The sequence below is a fragment of the Sciurus carolinensis genome, unplaced genomic scaffold (genome assembly GCF_902686445.1).
Source record: "Sciurus carolinensis unplaced genomic scaffold, mSciCar1.2, whole genome shotgun sequence".
Lineage (NCBI taxonomy): Eukaryota > Metazoa > Chordata > Mammalia > Rodentia > Sciuridae > Sciurus > Sciurus carolinensis.
The window spans coordinates 696,128-704,176 of NW_025920175.1; the positions used below are offsets into that span (position 1 = coordinate 696,128).

Below are 8,049 nucleotides of genomic sequence, written 5' to 3' on the forward strand. Positions count from 1 at the left end.
AGGTTTAGAGTTAGGCTAAGGAGAGCGGTAAAAATGAAGGAAAGAAGGACTGTGTAGAGGGAATAGAGGGGTGGGAGGGATGGGGGCGAGGGGAAAAATAAAATAAACATCATTACCCTATGTAAACATAAAAAAAATAAAATAATAAATAAAAAAAACATAAATAAAAATAAAATACAAGTCATCTATTATTTATTATTAGTTATTTGTGAAAACCCCAAGCCCTTAAAATAGTACATAATTATTTGATGAAATAATAATTATCAAATGTGACCACCTTGCAAAATTTATGATCACAAATTTTCAGAATGTAGTTTACATGTCCATTCTCATAGCAAACATTTACTCATATTCATAAATCATCTTAATAGAAAATAATATTTTTCTAAAATGAACAACAATCAAAAAGAAACAGCCCCTGGAATAGAAAATAAGGCAGGTGGCAGCCACATGTTTCTCATATCAGCTCCTCTTCAGGTTCCTTAAGAAACTGTTTCAGTCAGTTTGATGAGGTCACAGAAATAAAGTCAAGTGGGATAAATAATTTACCAACTGCCACATATTTATTTAGTTAAACTAGGTGAATGTTTATGAGTCCAGCAGAGAGGTTTTCATTGTATTTTTAAATGCAAAATAATATATTTGCTCCATTTAGTGCTGAATATTGACAGTATTTCTGAGAATAGTTTTGAGTTCATTATCAGTCTTTCCCATACTAAATTGGAAAAAGGATTAAAGACAGATGGACTTTAATGGCCATATGTTAGAAAGATATGTTATTTTCAAAATAATATTAGGGCTTTTAATGTTAAAAAACAGGATTTGTTTTGTAAATATTAAAGTTTTAGAACGAAGTCAATGTTTTCTCTGCTAATAGCCATAAGAAAACCATGTGATATTAACAGAAAAAAAAATGTCTACTCACTTCACACCCACTCAAACCATCACTAATCTCCTATTTCATTCCATAAGCAAATGATAAGCCATGAATTCTGTGTAGGTAAGAGAGATTTTAAACAATCTTCTGATTAGTAATTTTCACTAGAATTTTGATTGGATATTTGTGGCATATATTGTGATTTCTACTCCAAAATGTAACTATATAACAAGTCTATATGAAAAGGAGAAGAAAACTATAATTTTCCAAGTTCACTGGAATTTCTTCCAGGATAAAATTCCCAATATGCTTGTTATCTTAAAAAATTGGAAGCAATAAACTACATGTCAAAAAAATGTAATTGATTTGGGGGAGTTATTGTTTTGATTTCAGTCAGTTTCCCCTTATATACAGAAATTAGAAAAAAAAAGAATGAAAAGGTAGCATCTCAGGGAAATAGGCAAGTCAGTAGAGGAGAGTTAAGGGATTGAGATGGGGGTAAGGAGGGAAAGAGGAAGAACTAGGAGATAGTTCTGAAAAAATATGCTGTATTAATTGTGAATATAGCTTTGTAAATCCCACATTTATGTTTTCACCAATGGAAAAAAATGTAAATAAATTTAAAAAAGACCAGAAGAGAAGAAGAAGGGGAACAGGGCAAGGGAGGTAATGAGGACAAGGGGAAGTACCAGGGAATGACTTAGAGTAAATTATAATACATGCATATGGGAATATGTCACTATGAGAATGACCTATGTAAAATTATAATGTAATAATACAACCTAAAATGTTAGAATTTTATTTAATTTCTTTTGGTGCAGTACAATTCCAGATAATAAAAGCAATACTGTTGCAGTCAGTAAATAGTAGATTCATATTCTTTAATTTCTGAAGTATAATACTATTGGAGTTTGAGAGTAAACATTAGAAGAACACTATGACCCCAGGATTGTCCATTTTAGAACAAAGATTTATTGGAATACTTGTTTTTAATACTTGTGAGCTAGACATTCTACCTTTATATATATAATTGTTCACTATTTTTCTCCCCCAGACCTGTAATAAAAATAATCATATAAGAAATACTTATATCTGAGGGTAACTGAAAAAAGTATACCTAAGACAGGAAAAACTAAAGGGAATTTCATGGAAAGTGACTTCCATCCATTTGCTTTATAGGGATCAGAATTTCCAGGTCTTTCTTCAGGTTCTTAGATGTTAAGAACATAAATAAGCTCAGAAGTGTACCCTTTCCCTGCTCAGATTATACCACTGCTTTTATAAGCTGTTTCACTTTTGGCAAGTTAATCTCTCTATGACTCCATTTACTCAAGGATAAAATGTCTGAGAGTTAAAGTAAATAGTATTGTAGACATTTACACAGTAGCATCTGGTAAGTTTTCAGTAAATATCAACTATTATTTTCAGTACAGGAGAACAGAAAACATTGTTACACATGCCAAAATCACCTTTCTTGACATCAGGAATTGGCAACATTGACACTTTTTGATCTAGAGATAGAATTATTGGAATCACTGTTTCTAGATCAATAGATACTGGTCTGAACATGAAATCTAATTCAGAGACCTGAATAAAAAACAAATATAGCAAAATAGTTCCCACACAAAGAAATTTTACTTTTCCTTCATTGTTACCTGTATTCCATTAAGAAATAATTTTTATTGGTAATCAAGTCTGTTTTCACAAAGAAAAACTACAGGTCAATAAAAATGGTGTAAAACTATTAGAAGACAAAAAGGAACCATTATTCTACAAAGCATTTTTATCGTACATTGAAAGTCAGTGAACCCCATGGGAGGCACAAATGGGGCATTGAAATTATGTTAGCCTGTATCTATAGATCTTCCAAAATTCTTTTTCATTTTATAAATTCCACTTAGAATTTTTAGCATTAAGTGTTCAATGAAGTAGAGGAGCTTTAGGGTTCTTTCTACATAAGCTATCTTTGATTTCCCTTTATCTTTTAGCATTTACTCAGATGGCTCTGAATGATAGGAAGTATCAGACTTTCCTGAGTATTTGTCCATCTCAGGGCCTTCTAAGCTTTTGAGTCTCAGATCCTTCATGAGAACTAAAACTATCCATAAAACCAAAGCCATGAGAATTTCCATATTAAAGATTGTCAAAAAGCAGTTTTACTGATAATCTTAACAAGTAGGTTACTTTTAAGTTTCTCAAAGATAAAAAATGATTGTGTCAGCTCTATTCTTCTGCTTTTTACTTTTCCAATTTAGTTTAGACTCTTTTAGGCCATAGTTTTTCAGGTTTTTTGCCAGAATATAGGGGATAAAGGTCAATGAAATCATAAGAAGTAAAATTTAAAACAACCTACTCTTCTAAAGTTACAATGGTAACAATCTTGGTTACAATAGAGCTGAAATTGTATGATAAATTACTCTTAAGTTGAATATTTTTAGAACATCTGCCATAAGATATATTTGTAAATATTTTAATAAATGATGGTAATTCCAATAACTTAAGTCTTTGAAAGTAAGCCAGTTGCAAATAATTTATGAATATTTATAACCACAGTAAATTTTAATTGGGTGTTTGATCCAAATACTTAGCATATAGAAAAATAAAAATAACTAGGTTAAAAAATTAAAAAGCAAAGCTACCATAAACACAGGTATGAGGTTAAAATTGTTCCCCAGATATTGTGAAGGACTTTCTGGTTCTAGATATCCAACCATTATTAGCATATACTTTGCTAGGCACTGAAGATAAACACCATGAGATATTCTCTGACCATTATTATTAGAAAATGTCTTGTCATAACAAACACAGAAGTTTCAGTAAAATTTAAGAAATAAAATATCAAGTCCTGTTTTGTTTTTATCTTTCTAGATGAAATAACTTGAATGGAAAAAAGCAAAATAAAACTAACAGATATCTGGACTGCTGTGGATGAAATGGAAGAAGACAACATCAATTCTGTAACATCTTTTGTCTTGGACTGGCCCAAAGTGAACTACCTGGTCACTTTAAGGTAAGGACTGCTACTTTCCCTCTATTTGCCTGACTCCACAGCTGAAATAAGGTCTGGGAAAAGAGGAAAGTTTTATTCAAATTTTGTTTCTATAATGTTTGAAACATTTGTTTCTGAGTTTTTTTTAATACCTTTGAGACACATCCAACCAAAATACTCAGGCACCTTATATTTCTCCGATAGACCTCTGAATTAAAATCCATATGAAAGTCATGTGTCAATATAAGGAATTCTTGGAGCCACTTTGGTTTTGACAGTGATTTTAAAAGGGTTGAAAATACCAAAACAACTTGAAGAAAGGAAATTTAGAAATAAGAGTATAAAATAGTGTGGTAGGATCTCTAGGAAACTGCTTCCTCTAAATGCCCTTTCTCTAATGGATTGTTGCTTGTTTTACACATTGAGTTTTTAGGCCTCATCAGTCTTTTCAACTTTTTAAAACAAAGCTTTATTGAGGCAATTTTATAAAGTATTATAATTATATTTGAATAGTTTATACTACATATATTTTGAACAAAATAGTTTTTAGTACACCAATAAAATGAATATTACAAAATACTAAGTTTTCTGAATTGTGTCTCCAATTTTGATTTGGTACCTGTATAATGTGTCAGTGAAATCCAAATTTAGATTTTGGTTGAAAACTAGTTTGCCAAGTCATATTACTACCTGAGATTGTGGCAAATGTATAAACACAGAATATTCATGTTAGTAATCTGAATGTGTTCAGTAAGGATTTTTGACTCATGGTGAGCATACCAAAAGCACACCTGTCCGCCCCAACTCCAGTGTTCATTTTACACTCAAAGAGTTATTGTTCATCACATGCACTTGAGGATTTTTATTATTATTTTATTCCCATTACCACCAACCTGCCTGGGCAAAGTCCTGAAGTCAGATAACTATATTAACCCAAACTGTTATTCTTCTAACAAAGATCAGGCTTGCCACTAAGTTCTGTAATGCACTACTGACCTATCACATGCTGTTTTATGGTTTTTTATTTTACTTAATAATTCAACTATTATTAAGTGGAGGGCCATGAATTTAAGCCTGGAACTGTGTGAACCTAAAGATCACGTGTAGCATGCTAGCATACTCATTCATACAGGACAACTAGTTTATGACTTCATGTACAACTACCCTTACTGTACATAAAGATTGTCTTTCAGGTAGGGACAGTGGAAAATGGTTTAGTTGATTTCTGATTGCTGTCTGTGTCAAGGGGTTCTGGAATAACCCAGTGGACCCTAGTATAAGCATACCTCAAAGATACTGTGGATTTGATTCTAGTCCAGTGCAACAATTTGAATAGCACATTAAAGTAAGTTACACATTTTTTTGGTTTTCTGTTGCATATAAAAGATGTTTATACTATATTTTTTACTGTACTAAGTGTGCAATGATGCTATCTTACAAAAGTATGTACCTTGATTTAAAAATTCTTTATTACTAAAAGTTTTAGCAATCATTTGAGATGTTTTAAAAATGAAGTTAATAGATATGCTTGAGGCAGGTTTTACAAACCTCCAAATAGGAAATAGATGTAATATCTGAAAAGCACAATAAAGTACATGGTAGAAAAATGAGATATCTTTGTACTGAAGAAGGCCTACCTATGTCCAGAGAAGTCCATTCATAATTAACCTGGTTGTACTTAGAAAATAAACACTATTCTAATTCAGAAACTTGAGAGTAGAAAACAATCTAATGAAATTTAAATGACAAAGAATAAGAACATGCACTTACTTTGTTTACTTCAGGATCTCAAACTTGATGGGGAATTATTTCCAGATAGTAGAGTGATTGAAAATGAAAAGAAAAGTTAGAGGTTGATGTTACAAGAGAACTAGACTTCAGTATTTGACATTGATTCTCTTAAATGAGAATCAGGGTAGACATCCTTAGATTTCCTTGGTGAATGTTTTAGAAAGAATATTCACAATTACTCAAAAAAGAACTTAGAGTTCCAGACAGAAGGTGAATTGTTACCAGAGGATTTAGAGGCTATTTTGAAAAAAAACATGTGTTTGTATCATTATTCTTTTCCATCATAATTTTTCCCATGATATTTTCTCTCCATTATATTTTCCATATCATATTTTCTTTTCAAAAGCAAATTTCTATAGATATTATCATTTCATATTCTATAAATATTCTTAAAATTAAAACAAAACAAGTTCATATGAGGAATGAATAAAAATGGATCTCCCTTGGATCCATCCAAAGGAATTTAACATAAGTTCAAATTGACTCTGCAGTGTTTCCTATGGGGCATTGTTTACTTAGGGTCTCCAGAACATAATTATTCCAGGTTTACAGCTCATGTGAAAAACTACATCACAAGAACAGTCTTGCTTTCATCTTATTTAGATTAGCAATTTTCAAAATGTTAGTGTTAGCATTTATGTGGTTTAATTTTTCTCTTCCCCTTGCTTTGATTGCAGTTCTCCAGAGCAAAAGGACAAATGGTTCTCTTCCCTTCAGAGGTATTTTCTTAGTATAGTTATTTTTAAATTTTAACATGTGGTAAGTAAATTAAAAGCTTTAAGTAATACCTTCCATGTCTTTCTGTTGTCTCCAATCTACCACTTGAAGTTTCTTTAACATATCTATCTATTGAGTTTCCATAAACATGAGGCTTTCTGTGGAGTACCTCAAAAATCAAAGATTGATTATATCCCCATCATTGAGCATACAGACTAAAGTGCTCAACTTAGGATCATGGGTTGGACCCAGAGTCCTTCACTCTTTTTTTTTCCATTTTTCTCTCCCCAACTAATGAAGTAAAGTTAAATGAAAAGTGTTCATTGCTTTTGTTTGATCTAGGAAAGTATCATGTGTTGTTTTCTTGTACTTATAAGCAAGATGCCATATCCCTTTGAGAAAACAGGGAAGCTTTCAGAATATAACATTATGCAGATGTGCCTGAAGCTTATCATTCTCAAGCCTCACATTACCTGGATCTTCAAATCCATTAATGTTAGCCCTCACTCCTAATGTCCAAAAAAAAAAAAAATGGTGAGATATAGTTTCAATCCAGAGTGCTTTGCCCTTGCACTATATCTACAACTTTTATTTGTTTATTTGTTATTTGTTTATTTAGAAACAGGGTCTAATTAACTTGCTGGGGTTCTTAATTATTGAGACTGGACTCAAAGTTGTGGACCTACCTTAGCCTCCTGAGTCACTAGGATTAAAGGCATGTGTTACTACATCTGACAGGTACTAAAATTTTACAAAGCCTCTTTTAATCCATAACATAATCTATCTGATCAGTCATTCATATGTCTTTAAAAATCACCTATGAATATACTGAAAAACTTAGCAAAATAAATTTATTTTAAAGTAAACCATAGCAAAATCCATCAGACTTTGTTTTCTTTTGGGTTATCATTGCATTTTATTAGATACATCAATGTGGATAAAGAGAAAGACTACCCAAAAAGGAATCTCATCAAAATATTCACCAGGGACATTGGAAATTGTGTCTAGGTGTTTGTAAGCCAGGAAATTAAATTCAAAATCCCTGCATAATGCAGAAAACTCCATGACTGAAAAGAGAGACAGGCAGGCAGGAAGGTAGGCAGTAAATGTGTTTTATGAGAAAGTGTTGAGAGATATTATGATGGAGAAAAATTTTCCAGGGTATATCTTTATCTTTGTGTGCATGAAAACTAAATTTTAGAGGAAATGGAACAAGATAAATTAGTATTAATTTTAATATTTAGTATTTATGCTTGGAAAATATTGCTTTTCAGTTATGTCTTTCTTATCACTGATGTGAATGTTTCTCTGAGACCTTTTCAAGAGAAAACAGAGAGTCTTAAAGTTACATCCACAGGAAGGTATTCCCTATTAGCATAAAGCAAGTGTCTCCAAACCTCACATCTTGAAAATAGTTGTAAAAAGTTCTTCAATCTTTGAGATTTTGTGGACTGAATACTTGCAGATAAGAAAGTGGATGATCTGGGAAAGGTATTTTAATGGATTAGACTGTTTATGCCAATCATATTGTTAAAGAAATATTAAATCTTTAACCCAAGTTATTATGTATAATGTTTTGACTGAAGTTATGGTACAGGAACAAAGATGTTATCAATAATGAAAAGATGGCAATATTTTTATAAAACTATCAACTGTTATACTTTACAGCAGCTCA

General features: G+C 31.5%; 1 long non-coding RNA gene across 1 annotated transcript; it reads left to right on the forward strand.

The window, feature by feature from the left end:
- Positions 1–6,332: 6,332 nt before the first annotated feature.
- Positions 6,333–7,112, forward strand: LOC124974779 (uncharacterized). The gene is made up of 2 exons (XR_007106815.1): positions 6,333–6,376; positions 6,994–7,112. It is a non-coding gene; the product is annotated as an uncharacterized LOC124974779 (long non-coding RNA).
- The last annotated feature ends 937 nt before the right edge of the window (positions 7,113–8,049 follow it).